We start from the raw sequence: 16,456 nt of genomic DNA, 5'->3' as shown, positions 1-16,456 counted from the left end.
ACGAGGATGTGTGAACGGCTGAACTCGTGCACGCACCGGTGCCGAAAGTTTTAGCACGCGACACGCAGTTGATTAGGAGGAGCAGGAGCATGTAATGCAAGCGACAGTACTGAACACCGCTCGCTCGAGTCTTTTGACGATCTGCTGCAATGCATGCCTACTGTTCCATGCATGTAGTATGCGCAATTCTTCTCCGCGACCAACAATGCTTCTGGCTACCAGCGCTTGTGCACTTTCGGTTTGGTCTTTGGACCTTACCTGACTGGGGACTGGCTGTGACTGATCGTGTGCCCCGTGCACTCGGCCCGTCCGTGCAGCACAGTGCACGGACGCCCTGCGTGGCGGCGACTGGCGTCCATTAGCCTAGCGTCCATGGTGTCTGCTACTCGGCGTCGCATTGCCGCCGGACCGGCTCGGCGATTCACCGCGTGGAAGACGCCTACGGCGCCATCGGCAGTCGGCAGTTCGCCGTTTCATTTCACCAAAAAAAAAAACGTGGAACGTCGCAGCAGACTTGCAATCTCATCTTTGCTCTATCGTAGGAATTCTAGCAGCAACACCTAAATCAGGGCGTCTACTTTTAATTTGGATGCTGCACCCTATTCTTGTTGGCTTAATTTTTTTTCTTCTACTCCAACAGCGGCATCCAAATTTAGGTCCCCAAATCTATTTCTATACCCAGTGACAAATAGGACCCGCTCGTCAGTCTGTTCCTTCTTCCTCCCAAATCTGACCGCACCAAGCACGGGCTGCGGGCCACCTCTGCGCCGCGCTACCGTCGCGCTGCAGGGCCACCTCCATGCCGCGCTGCAGAGGCCGCGAGATCCGAGCATAGGGAGCCGGAGGGGAGCTCGAGGGAGCCACGGGATCCATGGCTGGAGCGGGTCGGAGGGGAGGGGTGGCGCGAAGGGGCTGGGCACCATGGCTGGGCGACGCGCTTGCGGCGAGAGAGGAGGCCGCCGGGAGGTGTCGCTCGACGGTGGCGCAGAGGTGCTCGCGCTCGCACGGAGGCGGGCGGGCGACGGCGCTCGGGTTGCGTACGACGCGGGGGTGCAGGAGAGGAAACGGACGCGCTGTAGGATGGGGGCCGGGGTGTTGGGCCAGGATGGGGTCTGGGCCCTGCTTGAGTTGCTTGGTCCTGGGCGACTGCATGCTGCGGTCGCGGGGTAACAGGCCACGGGCGATGGCCCATATAGAGCACATGTGCGGATGGGCCAGCGGCAAGCCCAAATAAGCCGGTGGGTCCCTTCGACTACTCGTTTCATATCTTTCGCAGGTAGACGATGATAGTTTTAGAGGTAGAATTTGTTTTCCTACGTAATAACTGGTGGCCTAATGTAATTGTACCTAAAGCCCATCTCTTGCGGCCTTCTAGTTTTGGTGATAGATCACTCCAGTGCTGAGCCCATCACTATTAAAGAGGCCGAGAGGAAGGAGCGCTCGTGAACGAACTGGGCAGTCTATATGCGGGCCAAGTCCCCAGGCCTGTAAGAAATCACGAGAACGCCCACCGCGTGCTCTGGTCCTTTCCCTCTCTCCCGAGTCCCGACAGTCGCTCCGCACCCTAGTGCCGCCGTGTCGCCACTCCGCTCACCACCCTCGTCGCGCGAGGAAAAGCCTCCACCCGGCGCGCACCGCTCACCGACCACCGCCGATCCAAAGTTTCGAACCCCAGAACCTAGGCTCCCCGCACAGGCACTGACAGAGTGCAATGCGAGCGCCTCTGCGGGGGCTCCAGCTCCGTTCGCCTACCTCCTGCTCTCCAGACTCCAGGACGACAACTCCCAAATTCCCAATACCCTCGCTTATACTTTAACATCCCGGTTGCGTGCTATGCATCACCTGCTGCAGTGGGCAGTGGCGGCGGAGAATTCGCTGCTCGTTTGGTGCTTTTTTCTGGGGTTTGAAATTCGTGCGGGTTGGGATGCCTCGTTCTGATCGGTGCGATTTCCGCTTATTCGGCGGTTCTGCGGCGGAAATTCACCCACCGTTTCTGTGTGGGAAACAAAGTCTCGGGCGTTGGAGGAAGGAACGTGGCGAGTTGTGTTTGTGTGTGATTGGGGTCGCGGGAGGAATCAGGTCCACCGCTGCCCCCGTGATAAGCTTCTCTTATGCTTTTCGTCAATCTCCAAATGCAGAGGTTTGGATTTCGTTTTCAGTTCCGATGGTTCTCTGTCTTCGTTCGATCCAAACCTCCTGATTTCCCGGGCAAGGTAAATCCATCTGAAATTTTACCATTGCATATGCTACTTTCCTTTTGCACTTGGTAGTAATCGCACATTCGATCTCTGTGCAGTGACATTATGATATTGTGCGCTGTAGATTCTTGTAGTTTACTATCAATGTCAATGACTGGGGCTGACAATTAAATTATTACTGCTTCCTAAATGTAACAGCTATCTTGATGAATCTCTACTGTACATTGCTTACCCTATTTTTGGTTTATGTTCCTGAACCTGAGCTCATATCTGGTGGTTAGTTGTTATAATTAGTTATTTTTTTGAACGCAAGTTGTTATAATTAGTTATCATTGGTAGGCTGTCGTTATTTTTACCAAAATTGATAAATCCATGTGAACCCAAAATGGACACTTATGTCACAAATGCTAAAAATGGAGTATTTATTTTTTGCTTTAGAAAACAATCAAATTCAATGTCTTAATTTTCTCTCCATTATATTCAGTAAAGACTGAGGAATAGATAGGGTATGTAGGTACTTATTAGGAGGATGCCAACATGAGAAGAAGATGCCATTGGTAGCAGGGAGCAGTTGACGACTTGAGGCTGGAATGGAACTTGAGAAGTAGGGGGCCGTTCGTCCCCATTTCCAACTGCAGTTCGATCAGACTGAGCTTTATGGTTTAAGGCTTCAAGTTCTGGCATCATACCAAGGGAAAACTGATGTGCATGTGCAATTTTGGCATTGTTCATCGGAAGAGGGAGCAAGTGGCCAAGGTACTGAGATCAATCCTCACCCAGTGTTTCTACCTGCCTTATAAATTCTCCTGATCCTTGTGTATTATATTCAGTTCTGTCCGTGTCATAGTTTTATCTTTATCTTTTAGTGTTTTTATACTCATGATACATTTGAATTTTTTCTGTTCTTATATAACTATACTCATCGTAAAAGATGATGAACCTTTAGGTTCCACATCGCCTGCCAACCTGGAAGTTACTTGTTGCTGCTAATATGACCAGGAAATCACGTGCAACATGAATACTGTTATAACATGCATAGTGTGATGGTCATACCAAACTATGGCTTTTGCATTAAAAAATGGCTTTGTAACATGCTGCCAGCCGATTGAAGTATGCCCTCTGGTGCAAGCCCATGCTTATATAAAGCCCATAAAAGTGTTTAGCTGAAACTGATCATATGATGGTTAGGAAGAGAAAAGGAGGTTCTGGCAGTTGATTGACTCCTGGATTGCTGATCCCTAGGAATGACGTTAGATGTGCTGGGACTGGTGGTCCCTTGTTTGTGTTAACTGGACGAAATCAGTGAATTATCCACCTAAATAGTAATTCTGACCTTTCAGAAGCGAAGTATCAACTGCAAAATAAAAAAAAATGGAGATCAAAATACTGACAGTAATATGATTGTGCTTGGCTGCCTGCATTTGTCCAACTGGGGAAGGTTTACTCGCCGAAGAATTTGAACTGTAGGCCATCAATGAAGGATGACAGTTTGGCAATACCATTCCACTATATGTCCCCTAACTGTACTAGATTTTAGGCGAGTCTTACAAGTTACAACTGTTGAAGTTAAGATCTCGTCTGGAAAAAGATGAGTCCGTTACGCTCCCCCGCTCCTCCGCCGCCGGCCGCCGCCCCCTGTCGCCGTGCGCCTCCACGCGCTCCCCACCCCGCGGTCGTCCTCCTCATCCCACTCGCAAGCCTGGCGGTGGCCCCCTGCCACAGATCGAGACCGTCCCCCACCGCTTCTCACCCCGTGCGTTACCTCCTCACCGCCCAATCCCCGAATCGACCGCCGTGGGGCCAGTGGCGGACCCAGCCGGAAATTTCAGGTAGGGCGGACCATTAGGCATATATGCCTAACTTTTTTTTTTTTGAGACGGCATATATGCCTAACTTACTCTATATTTCAGTTGAACCGCAGTCCACAGATGTATATCATATTTGTATCAGCATCACATAAGAATTTTATCCTAACTAGGAATTCGACAAATGGATGATAACGACAAGGATTCAAAATTATTACTTCCCATATATGAAAACCACAAAAGGATAGCCTTTAATCACCAAGGTTTATATATAGCAGTCACACTTTAACATGTACTAGGGGCCAAGCCACTCTACGGATTGGTACTATATAAGCTCTTTAAATATACTAAATTATGGAATTGACTCATGAGCAATCCATTCTTTAAATAAGCTTCTTTGCAACGGATGAAGCTTCTGCTGCCTGTGCCCATGCTTCTTTGCACACAGCCGCACCAAGGCATGATGCAGGCGCGCAGGCCACCGGGCGCAGTTGCGGGCTTGCGGCTACATGCCTGCCGGCTGCTGCGCAGGCTGTGAGGGGTGCGGGCTGTTGGGGCTGGGCGCAGCCGCGCAGGGTCGCCTGGCCAGCCGGCCAGGAGTTGAGCCGCGGAGAGCCAGAACCGGGAGCGCTGCCGCCGTCGCCTCTCCTCTTGATGGGTCAGTGGCTATCGGGTGCCTGCGACTGTTGCCTCTCCTCTCGATGGGCCAGTGCAGATGGCCCAGTCCAAAAAGGCCCACGACTCCACCAAAGGCAGCAGCAGCCCGCAGAAACTCCACTCGACAGTCGTCTTCAACCTTGGATTCACAACAGGCTCGCAGTCGCCCGGGCGCTGGTTGCCGGTCGCGCTTACCAATTCCGGCTCCGGAGGTTGAGGTCCCGCCCGAGGTGAGGTAGGGCGGCCGCCCCGCCTCGCCCTATGGGTGGGTCCGCCTATGCGTGGGGCCGTGTTTCCGGCTCCACGCGCCCGCTGCTGCGCCCGCCGCCGCTCACGGCGTGGCCCTTGTTGCCATCTCGGTCACCGTGGGGCCGGAGCTCCGCCTCGACGCAACCAATGCTACTCCCGCTGCTGCTGCCGCCGGGGCCGTCAAGTCAGGAGGCACGTCGGGAAAGCGCGTCAAGTTCGCCTCCCCCTCTCCAACCTCCCGATGAGAAGCTACTACTCCAACGCCGCTGCACCAACTAAATCATGCCTTAGATCCGCTGCAGTGAGGTGTGCCACTAGCGCTCGCTCCGTCGGGCATTCAACTCCCCACCTCCAGTTCGTAGCACCCGGCTATGATGGAGATTTCCCTTCCCAAGGGGGATGGCTCAGGGCTGTCATCGGGGCGCGGCAGCTGGCCGATGGGGCGCATTCACGCGCGCGCCTCGCGTCAGAAGATGAAGACGGATGGTCAATGGTGCGCCCGAGATGCTGGTGGCGTCTCCCGGAGTTCAAAAGCACGCCGCATTCAACTCCCTCAACCACCCAGGTCAAATCGATGCGCCACCACCACAACGATGAACTGCAGCGGCGCATGAGAGGTAAATGCTTCCGTTGTCTCTCCCCTGGCCACGCTGCGACGGACTGCAGGGACCCGGTGTGGTGTTTCTCTTGTGGCCACTGGGGGCATAAAAGCTTTGTGTGCAGAAGTAGACCTTCTTACCCCAGGCAGCAAGCTCCCACGCCAAAGGCTGCTCCACCACCTCTCGATGAAACCAACTTCCCTCCTCTAGGTATGGCAGCGATGGCCAGTCCAGGGCACCCCGCTGTCCGTCCTCTGGATACCTGCGCTGTGGCCTTCTCCGTCGACAACATGGACCAAGAGCTCGATCGTCTCTCCATGCATGGCATGGTGGCCTGGCTGGGGGGGAACCGGCCAGTGGTGGAGCCGGACGTCATCAAGAGGGCCATCTGCCACCATTTTCTGGTTCGTCCGGAGGATGTCACCTTCGTCAGGCACGCCCCTGAAGACTTCTTCATTGACTTCAAGCACCGCCACCACCGCGACGAGGCTGTGGCACAGGGGACCTTCCCCTATCACAACCTCGACATCCACACAAGGCCGTGGCAGCTGGTCACACACGGCAACATCTGTGACCTCAAGTACCACGTTCGCCTATGCCTGGAGGGCATTCCCCTTCATGCCTAGAACGAGAGCATCGCCAAGAGGGCTATCACCAGAGCCTGCGACCTGGACTATGTCGAGAACGCTTCGCTGGACCGCGCCGACACCAGGGCACTCTGTGTCTAGACCTAGACGCACAACCCGTCCAACATTCCAAAGGTAACCTGGCTGACCTTGTCGTGCAGGAAGGCAGAGTTCCACAGTTCGCAGCCAGCTCATGGACACCGGGGACTTACCTTCAGGGTGCTGGTGCACCTTGACCTGGTGGAGGACCCCTCGAGTAGAGATGGACGTGCTGCTGCTCCCTACGTATACACGTGGGACTACGGGGTCGTTGATGGGGAAAGGATGCCGCGCGACCGCCATGACCCTTCGCCTGCTGAGATCCACACCAGCCATCGCGACGACGACGACAACCGTCGTGGACGCCGGGAGCGCCAGTGCAACAACTGGTATTCGCGTCTCGCCCGTAGCCTTTCACGAGCGCCCAAGGAACACGAGCGGGAGAGTTCAGAATCCAGGCACAGTGGCCGTCGACACCAGAGCCCCAAACACGGGGGTCGTCGTCGCCTACTGGACGACATCGCTGCTGGCCAAGGCACCCGCCTATCTGCCCCAAGCGATGCTGATGGCTATGGTGCAAACGTGACGGCTCGGCAGCTGCTCGCCAAGCCCGCTGACCCTGGCCGCCCAGGGGATGTATAGCGTAGAACAAGGGGTCGTAGCAGGGAATGGACGCCCCACTAGAGGCCGCACAGGTGTAACACCCCCGGTGTTTATCACCAGTTAAGCAATGGGTTTGAGCTCAAACATGACATGTCAAGTGGTAATCAAGGTGTCAAGATCCAATCTACATGATGGAGCTTCAACTTAAACTTGGGCCACACACAACTGCTTACATATGGACCCTTGTTAAGATTATGCAAGAGTAATTCTAAGCATGCTTCTTCCATGTACATTACATCCACATGCATCCATCTAGACCCATGGAAAAGTTTCATGAAGTTTGGAATCAAAAAGTCACATAAAATGATAAGTCATATCTTTGCATGAATTGCTTTATCAAGTGACTGGAAACATATGAAGTCAACCAAACCTTGTAACCTTGCTCAAACAACTCTAATTGAACTCTACAACAAAAGTTATGAAGGGTTCGTGTTGAGCGAAGGTGGAGAAAATGTCCGAAAATAATGGAAACCCTATATTTTGTAGCAGAAAGGACTTTGCGTTGACCAAGAAATAAAGTTGACTTCTGGACCAGATATGAGGTTTGACCAAAAATGAAAGTTGAAGAAAAGTTTGAGTATAACAAACTTTGTTAAAGGACCAAGTCATGATTTAGCTTCGAAATAGATCAAAACAGTGCTCAAAGTATAATAGAAAAAAAAAGCTGAAATCAACCCGACCGTGGTTGCAGTCCGGATTTCACCGACATCGACATTGACATCCCGCGTTCTCCAAATTTTGCTAAGCAACTTGAGTTGGTACAAAAATAAAAGTTGAAGGTTATATTATGGAGAAGAGCATACAAAAAGTTGCACTGAGTTTGACCGAGTTTCAACCTTCGAAAGCGTGTTTCCGTGATCGCTGTTAACATATTGACACTATCATTTTGGAGCTTAATTATCTGCTGTTACATAGCTCAAATGGCCGGGCACCTTAAATAGAAATTGTAGAGCATTATGTGGGCTGCAACTTTGCTTTTGGGCCCATGTCCAAATTTGGCCTGCAAATGGCCCAAATCAGCTCCCCACGCTGATCGCTTTGCTGACCGCCACGTGCTCGGTAGAATTCCTCAAAGGGCGGCGCGTGTCCAGTGCGTGGCAGCCATGCGGGAGCTCGCCTCCACCATTGCCGCGCGCCGCTGCTGTGTGCCCTGCCACTGTCGCGCTCCTGCTCCTCCATAATCGCGCGCCCGAGCTCCCTCTGGCACACTCGCTCGCTCTCCCCGCCTGCGCCTGAGCGCGGACGCCGAGCACCGCCATGGCCGTTCACCTCCCTGCCACCGTCACTCGCCATGGCCGGAGCCATGCCTGCCACCGGCGCTCCTTCTCCTTCAAGCCTCCTCTGCTATGGCCGCTAGCCCCACCGCCTTCCTTTCCCAGCTCCTCTTCTGGCCGGCGAACTCGCTATGCCGCCACCGCGTTCTGCTGCTCGGCTTCTGGCCGCCGGCGCCGCGGTCATGCATGGCCAGGCCTCTGTAGGCCTCCACGAATGAGCCAAGCCCTATGCGTGTGAGCGCGGGCCAGGGCTTGCCACCTCCCTGCTGCTCGCTACCGGCGACTGCCGTGCCGCCAGAAATCGACGAAGCCGACGTCCTCTGCTGCGACTCCGTGAAGAAGGAAGAGAAGGACCAACGTGTAAATAGAAACAAGTATGAAGGTTCCCGTTGTAAAACAGCTAGAGACAATAGTTTACCTTCATGGGCTTGTTTGATTCGTGAAAAGTTTAGGGTTCCCGACGTAAAAGATTTTTCCTTTTATCTTTTCCTTTTATGCATATTCTGTGCTAAACTTTGGAAAAATCGTAATAATTAATAGAAAAATCGTAAAATAGTAAATGAGGACTTTTTGGAATCCTTGCAAAATTTTCTATGCATTAGATCTATAATATTACAGGTTTTAGTTTAAAGGTTTAGCTGTAAAAATAGATTTATGCAGTTAGGTTTTTAATGCTAGTTGTATTTGTCTTTTTCATAACTGTAGTTATTTTGCTCAAATAAATGTGAAATTTTTATGGAGTGCTCATAAGGTGATTTTTGTTGTCTGGTAAAAATTTCAGAAGTGTAGGATTTATATTTTAAGAGTTATAAAAATAACAAATGCCCTGTATTGCTTTGCTTCTACTCTGAACAGTTCTGCATGTTTGAATTAATTGGCTCAGTTAAGTTATGAATCATGATTTGATGACAATACATGAGTTTTAGTACTTTTCTTAAGCTTTCCAAAAAGTTAAATATCATGATTTTTGGCTAAGTAGATCTTGAGTTATACTTGCTTAAATCTCTGTGGCTGTTTCTGCCCAAACCCAGACAGGGTTTCCTTGTTCTTACTGTGGGGCCTTCTTAGTAGTAGAATTAGCTTTAGGTGTTTACAACAAAGTTGTTTACAATTTGCTAAGCTTTCTAAAAAGTCTAGAACCATATTTATTGGACATACATAACTCCATTTATAGTTGTTTAAAGTGGCATGTCAGTTTCTGTCTATGTTTTTGACAGAGCTGCAATTATTGGATTAATTGACCCTTCTAACTATAGAATCATCTTAATATGAGAATAAGAAAGTTGTAGGTAACTTCCTAAGCTTTTCCAAAAGTTATGGTTCATGTTTGTTGGAGGTCTAGAACTCCAGTTATGCTTCTCTGAAGATGCTATCAGTTTTATATACCACTGCTGTTGGGCTGGATTTGCAGTTTTGCTTGTGCAATTATTTTCGTGGTGTAAATGATGTTTGCTATGGTTGTAGTGAATACAAAAGTTGTAGCAAATTTCATGATCTTGCTTGTGTTAAAATTGTAAGGTCATAGGCCAGATAGTGTAGGAGTTACATGACTTTTAAGTCTTCTGTCAGGTTTTGATTTTAGTCTGAGCAGATCTGAAAGATGCTAGTGTTTGATCTAGTTAGGATTTGAATGAGTTTTTGGTAATAATAACAAAGTTGTAGATAATTCATGTATCTAGATTCTGTTAAAATTTGGTGGTATTTGGCCAAGTAGTTTGTGAGTTATGCCTGTTTAAAGTTGAGTTACAGAATTGATTACTCTCTGTCTTGTTTAGACCAGCTTCTGTAAATGTGTATATTTGACTTAGTTAACTTGAGAATCATGCTAAGATGATTAAATATGAATTGTAGATAATTTCATAAGATTTCCAGAATATCTTCTTGCAAGTCATTTGGATTTGTGTAACTCCAGTTATAGCTAAATCTTATAGTTGTTGTTTGCACGTCCAGAAATTGATAGATTCCAATTATAGTTGTTTGCTTGTATATTGCTAAGTGTGGCTCATACCTTTGATGATGGTTGAGTTAGAGTACCTGAGATCTTGGGAAACTTGTGTCATGCTTGGTGTTGTCATCTTCTTTGCTAGCGTGGCATGATAAATTGTGCGATATTTATAGTAAGCAATGCGAAGTGCTTGTGCATGTTGACGTAACCTTGTGCTTGTCTTACTTACTGCCTGCGATGCATTGTCTATTGCACTTCCATGTATTCATACACATGCATCTTGCATCTCATTTAGGTACGCTAGATGAACCACGTGAAGGATGTGATGTGGAGTCAAACCCAAAGACGGTGTTTGGTGGATCTATCCCGAAGATGGAAGGACTAAGCAAGTGCTAAGACCGAAGATGTCACCAAGGCGGTGCAAGCTAACTGAACTGACTTGTGTCGGATCCCAGGCAAGCCCCGGAGCATCCTAAGCCTCCCAGTATTTTACAAATGATTACTTAAGTATTTATGATTGATGCATTAGGTTATAAGAGTTGAATGAAACCACTGGATGCATATACATTCCTTGTCCAGATATTACACCTTTAACCGGTATAGGTCCAGGATCGGATATATGCTTAGCCCTGCTTAGACCGGTAGAAGTCGGGTGATGTCCTGTCACCTGCGAGATATAGGTGGATACCGGAGCACGGTTGGCTATATCTGCTATCGTGGAACAGAACCATGGGGTAAAAGTAAATGAAGACCGGACGGGAAGTCGATAGAGAAGCAACAAGACAGGGAGGTCTTGGGTGTGGACTTATCCCCGTCTGTGTCGATTAAGGACCGTACCGTTGTTGGCGCTTCTGACAAGATTGAACGCATGCCTCTCACTTAGCTGGCCGGATAACTCATTCCGACCGCGAAGCCGAGTAATTCAACTCAGGCCGGGAACCGTTCTGTTGTGCGCTCCTTCCGAGGAACGATCAGACTGAGCCCAAGGGCAGGCGTGGCCTGAGCATCCTGGCATCTGGTGTTCCAGATTATGCGGCGCGGTACGGACCCACGAAATGTGTACCTGAGTTGTACCAAAGGTGACCTAAGGTGACCGTTGATCTGGTCTGCCTGGGTTTGTGTTAGGAATAAATTCCCAACTGGTTGAAATCGATTCGACTCGCCGTCTCTCCCGGATAGTGAGAAACTTGGCTAGTCCCAACATCGTAGTAATTGGATTATGGAATGTGATGGTTCGGATAAACATGGAATTACTATACCTGCTATGGTTACTATTGTATGCTCTAAAAAGATATACCACATGTTTAGCACAGGATAGTTGCTAATCTAGAGATGGATAGTTCTAATTAACTTGATGACAGAATTATAATTGTATAATTGAGTTAATTGCTTTTTATGCAAAATGTTGTCAAGCTACCTCCACTTATAAAGCCTTGCATACTCCTTGGAGTCAATTTTATTTCTGGTTATGATGGGTAAGTCTAGCTGAGTACATTCGAGTACTCAGGGTTTATCCCACCATGTTGCAGGTGAGGTTTCGGCCTGCTGAAGATGGTGGCTAACCGCTGGTGGGCTCGGTGACTCTATATTTATTCTCATCTATATGCTTTTATCTTAGGATGTCACTTATGCTAGCAATGTATTTGGAACTCATATTGATGAAATCCTTCGAAAGCAATGTTGTTTTCACTAATCGGTTTTGAAATCCAAACTTGTATTATTATTTATGAATCTATTTGTAATATTATTTCAGCTGCAACTCTGCGTATGTGATGTGTATTTGCTTAATCACGCGATCTTGGTTGTGATGTTGATTTACCGAGGTCCTGCGTGACACTCGGTGGACTACCGGGTTTATATAAGTGAGAGTATGCGCGTGTCAACGTGTTAAGCGGGGACAGCCATACTTGATCTTGTATAAATTGGGCGGTTCTGTCACAGCTGGTATCAGAGCGAGATTAAGCATAATATTGTCATGTACGTCGTTTTAAAAACAAAGTTTTGGTTTTAAAAAGCCTATTTTGACTAAAACTTTAGCGATAGGCAAATTTGTCAAAACTTAATTACAAAACTATGCTAGCGACATCCTCCTTTATGCCTAGTTAAGGACTATTAGGTGGCCATCTAAATACTAACTTTGGGGGATGTACTTTATTGCATTTTTTCTTTCATCATCCATACGGCGTGCTATTGTATGGATGCCGTTCACTTGAATGGTAATGTATGGATCAATTGCCTCTACGCCCAGGTAAGTGTGAGTTGTGAGAGCATGACCGTCCAACTATCGGTCTAGGGAAGAGTTAGCTATGGTTACTGGAATATTTACATGTTACACACATGTATATATGAAGGTACTTAATTGCGGGTATATTTATCGGGTAGCTATGGATATCAAAGTATATACATCTGGGGATGTGTATATGGAGAGTATCTTAGTTTACCGCTTTCATTGTGTGCTTATTTATCTCTTGTGGGGATGGGCTGCAATGAGTTTGCCTGCAGGTATGCTAACCACGAATGCGTAGATTGAATGTAGCTGACGACTAGCTATATATATCGAGAGAGTACGTGTTATGCCACCGACATAGAACGTGATTGCCGCCTTAGGCTGGCAATTTTGTGAGGACGAATAGGGCGATCATGCATCATGATTGTGCTTGTGCATAAATATGCTTCCCTCACCTTGTTCTAATACTAAGTAACTTGTGATCAATGTGATGCTACTATTTTTTTTCCTTGTGTGAAGATAGACAAAGTGCCTTGTTCCATGCCGCTTGAATAGCTGTGCTTGAAGATAATGTGTGATTAGCTTTACCTTGAATGTTTGCTTCCAAAGGAAATAGATGACAAGTTAATAGTTAGCAAAAGGTTCACCCATTTGAAAACTAAATTGCTAAATGTAAGTAAAACTTGTTTTGTAGAGATATCCACCTACTCGGTAAAAAGGAAATAAAAGATAACAGTACCTTACCACCAGGTTCGCATGTTTATGTGTAGAAATGTTGTCATAGGTGACTACTTGTTAAGTGCGAGCTTTGTGCTTAGTAATAGTCGCTTAAGCTAATTAGATTGAGTGTTTTGAAGTGCTTGCTTAAGACCATGACGTCGGTGTGGATGCTCGTAATCTAGGTAGTGTCGTAGCTGTCACTCCTTTTGTCCTCAGAAAGCATATGAGTGTGGAAGAGCGCTATCCTAGAACAACGTCCAAGTTTTGGTAATCTCATGGTTGTCGTTTTCAATTAAGTTCTCTCTTAGCAACCTGAGCTTGTACACGTGGTTGCTAGCCTTGAACATTGTGCTACGAAGACTTTATCTATGCCTTTGCTTGACCGTAGGCCCAAGCTTAGTTCCCTTGAATGCTTGCATGTTTTGTGGTTGTCCCGCTCCTGTGTGGGAGGACCCTGCTCAAAAATCATTGTTAGATCGCATTGCTCCTTCTTCTACTGATGATCTGGTGCGATGCTAATCGCTATCTACCTTGCTTTGGAACCTTATCCTCGCAGATCCTGTCATTGCTTTATCAATTGAATCCCTAGTTAGTGCAATGGCTCTACCCTTGAATCTCGTTTGTTTTGTCTCCAACCCTTTCAAGTCTCTGAATAATTATCAGTCTTGATCTCATGTTGCTACTCGACAAGACCAAATCTCAGGTTAATCATTATCTGGTAATCACTTGGTGGACACAAGGCGTATATGGAAATTTTGCAAGAGTCCCCTGCTCAGCTGTCTTTGGCCTTTAAGCTATGTTCTCTTGCGTTGTGTTTTGATCTTCGGATCCCCTGCTTGTTGACTCCTAACCTTGTAACTACCTTTGTTGCTATCCCTCCTTCGCATAGTGCTTGCTCCTATGTAACCCAAATTTGTGCTACGTGAGAATGCTAGTGGGCTGCATGTTCAGTAATGGTGCTACGATTAGCGATCTACGGTGCCGCGACGAAACCGAGAGCCTCCTGTGGGTGCACACATAAGGCTGTGCTGCTCGGCATGCGCTGGTATTGAGGTTTCTAGTCATGATCCATTGTAGAACTGCACCGATATGTTATTCTCACTTGAGCTCTTCCTTGGTTATCTCTCCTTATCATGTCAAGAGATATATATGTCGAACTAGATGCAATAGGACTTCCTTCTAGAGTAGTCCAACGGTTAACCTTTGAAGAACGAGTCACTAACAGGAACATAAACAGACTGTAAGAGGTGGTAGACAAGCGACTCTACTCGATGTGACTGTCCCAGTAATGACGTTAGTCATCTAGTGAGCAACTTATGTCCTTTTCGTTGGATCAGAAAGGTGCACCACACTTAAGGTTGAACAAGTTATTAGTCGGGTGATAAAGGGACCAAGATATTATGTGCTGTAATAGGTCACCTGGTATATATGAGTTCCTGTCCAAGTTCTCAATCTTTAGGTGCATAAGGATCACGTAGACGAACCAACCTTCCTTGGTGTGACCCCTTTTCTGCTGACTTCAATGGCGACCATCTGTATGCTTCGACCACAATTTTGTTATCAAGAGTGAAGATTTGGAACCTTTTTAGTGTTGAGAGACAACTGATTAGTTACCAGTAGGAAAGTTAGTCTTCAGTCAGGTAACGACTATTTGGTAACTATGAAGACTAGATCTCATAGAACAATGTTGATAAAGGAAACAACAAACCTGGCCCTACAATGCAAGTGCTACTTCTTCTCCAAATGTGCTATCAAGTCAATTCCATCTTGGACAATCACGTATATAGTGCAAGATGTTGTATTAGCTAAGTAAAGAACTAGAGAGAGCATATCCCTAGTTTCGATCAGCATCATTGTGCCCCTAGGTACCACAAACGGATTTGTCCCAGGCTCTATTGGACGAAGTACGCAGGACAGTGCTATCTTAGATTTCTTCCAATGTAACAATACTTTATGGATGCCAATGAAGAAAATTCTTCAGACAGCAGGTTACGACGAAGAGCAAGTATCAAAAAGTGTCTTGACCCAATTAGCCTCTCTGATACTCCAAACTTATGTAGCCTAAGGCTATCACTGATATTGGTAAATGAAGGACATGCTTCTCTTCCCTTAAAGGTCTTTCGCATCGAATCTCGGGGTGAGATTCCTATAAGGGGGGAGGGCTGTAACACCCCTGGTGTTTATCACTAGTTAAGCAATGGGTTTGAGCTCAAACATGACATGTCAAGTGGTAATCAAGGTGTCAAGATCCAATCTACATGATGGAGCTTCAACTTAAACTTGGGCCACACACAACTGCTTACATATGGACCCTTGTTAAGATTATGCAAGAGTAATTCTAAGCATGCTTCTTCCATGTACATTACATCCACATGCATCCATCTAGACCCATGGAAAAGTTTCATGAAGTTTGGAATCAAAAAGTCACATGAAATGATAAGTCATATCTTTGCATGAATTGCTTTATCAAGTGACTGGAAACATATGAAGTCAACCAAACCTTGTAACCTTGCTCAAACAACTCTAATTGAACTCTACAACAAAAGTTATGAGGGTTCGTGTTGAGCGAAGGTGGAGAAAATGTCCGAAAATAATGGAAACCCTATATTTTGTAGCAGAAGGACCTTTGCGTTGACCAAGAAATAAAGTTGACTTCTGGACCAGATATGAGGTTTGACCAAAAATGAAAGTTGAAGAAAAGTTTGAGTATAACAAACTTTGTTAAAGGAACAAGTCATGATTTAGCTTCGAAATAGATCAAAACAGTGCTCAAAGTATAATAGAAAAAAAAAGCTGAAATCAACCCGACCGTGGTTGTAGTCCGGATTTCACCGACATCGACATTGACATCCCGCGTTCTCCAAATTTTGCTAAGCAACTTGAGTTGGTCCAAAAATAAAGTTGAAGGTTATATTATGGAGAGGAGCATACAAAAAGTTGCACTGAGTTTGACCGAGTTTCGACCTTCGAAAGCGTGTTTCCGTGATCGCTGTTAACATATTGACACTATCATTTTGGAGCTTAATTATCTGCTGTTACATAGCTCAAATGGCCGGGCACCTTAAATAGAAATTGTAGAGCATATGTGGGCTGCAACTTTGCTTTTGGGCCCATGTCCAAAATTTGGCCTGCAAATGGGCCCAAATCAGCTCCCCACCGCTGATCGCTTTGCTGCCCGCCACGTGCTCGGTTAGAATTCCTCAAAGGGCGGCGCGTGTCCAGTGCGTGGCAGCCATGCGGGAGCTCGCCTCCACCATTGCCGCGCACCGCTGCTGGTGCCCTACCACTGTCGCGCTCCTTGCTCCTCCATAATCGCGCGCCCGAGCTCCCTCTGACACACCTCGCTCGCTCTCCCGCCTGCGCCTGAGCGCGGACGCCGAGCACCGCCATGGCCGTTCACCTCCCTGCCACGTCGCTCGCCATGGCCGGAGCCATGCCTGCCACCGGCGCTCCT

At 47.5% G+C, this 16,456-nt stretch overlaps 1 long non-coding RNA gene across 1 annotated transcript in view; it reads left to right on the top strand.

The window, feature by feature from the left end:
* The first annotated feature begins 830 nt into the window (after positions 1-830).
* The window catches only part of LOC136462834 (uncharacterized), a 33,231-nt gene continuing 17,605 nt past the window's right edge, over positions 831-16,456 (top strand). Inside the window, exons 1-2 of the long non-coding RNA XR_010760823.1 lie at positions 831-2,213; positions 2,713-2,954. This is a non-coding gene — a long non-coding RNA (uncharacterized lncRNA). The remainder of the gene's footprint in view (positions 2,214-2,712; positions 2,955-16,456) is intronic.

Source organism: Miscanthus floridulus, chromosome 7 (genome assembly GCF_019320115.1).
Source record: "Miscanthus floridulus cultivar M001 chromosome 7, ASM1932011v1, whole genome shotgun sequence".
Taxonomy (NCBI): Eukaryota; Viridiplantae; Streptophyta; class Magnoliopsida; order Poales; family Poaceae; genus Miscanthus; species Miscanthus floridulus.
The sequence above is the reverse complement of the archived record's forward strand: the minus strand, read 5'-3'. Positions and strand labels throughout refer to the sequence as shown.